The following is a 1123-nucleotide window of genomic DNA, read 5'->3' as shown; positions in this document are numbered from 1 at the left end:
AGGGGGGAGGGAAAGGACAGGCTGAGCCAGAAGCACGAGCAGTGACCTCGTGGTGGCATGTGGAGGTGGACTGAGACCAGGGAGGGTGTGCTGGAGAGTGAGATACCCCATGGAGCAGGAACGGGGGGAGGAAGGAAGGGAGAGAAAGAACTCTGGAGAGAGTCCAAACAGACAAGCAAGGGGGTCAGGAGACAGCCCAGGGCAGGGAAGGAGAGCATGACTGCCCCCTCCCCGGATGAAAGCCAGGCCGTTGGGATGCAGGCTCCCTGGGGGAGGGCCAGGAGCCCCACTCCACTCACTCAGTGGGAGGGAGGGCGGACAGGCACAGACCAGGCCGAGTTTTATACTGGGGGAAGGCACGTGAACTTGGAGGAGGTGGGCACCGAGCCCCGAGGTTCTGCCTTGAAGGGCAGTCCTGATCGCTCCCTTCCCCTCCGGCCAGGAAAATCTGAGTGGCAGCGCTGACGCCCTCCTGACTGTGACTATAGGGGTGTCTGGGAGAACACTGTGTGGTAGGGGCGGAGAGAGCTGCAATTAGGGAACCTGACCGGTGTGAATCGGGGTACCCATTCACAAGTGGGGGAATCACAAGGGGGCAAAAGTACTGAAACTCCCCACTGTGTGGTTGGGGGGGACTCAGGGTTGCCCAATTTAGGGCTACCTCCGTGGTAAGACAGGCCAGTGGAGGGTCCAACAATATATGTCTGAGGGGGGTGTCAGTCCAGAATGGGGTGCCTGAAGCAACACATTCCTGGCAAGCACTCAACTCAGCTGATGGCTTCCTTCACCTCCCCCAAAAGGCCTTTAGCCAGGACACGTCTGGTGCAGGGGAGAGAAGCAGGGAGGGGGGACACCCGGCCCTGGCCTGAGAAGCCTGTGGAGTGTTTTGAGCACATGCAGGCGCCCCACTCTCACCTCCAGGCTGTGCCCTTACTTTGCTTTTCCATCTCATGGATGAAAGTTAAGAACTAAATCCCTTGCTCCTGGGAGAGGATAGATAATCCGAGGTAGGGACACATTCCGGGACCAGCCCTGACCGGCCCGGAGGATTAGCATCTTCCCCCGGCCCAGGGGATTAGCACCCCGGACCCCACTTGGGGCATTAACCACGTGAATTCGCACA

Source organism: Myotis davidii, unplaced genomic scaffold, assembly GCF_000327345.1.
Source record: "Myotis davidii unplaced genomic scaffold, ASM32734v1 scaffold762, whole genome shotgun sequence".
Classification (NCBI taxonomy): domain Eukaryota; kingdom Metazoa; phylum Chordata; class Mammalia; order Chiroptera; family Vespertilionidae; genus Myotis; species Myotis davidii.
Note: the sequence above shows the minus strand (reverse complement) of the source record.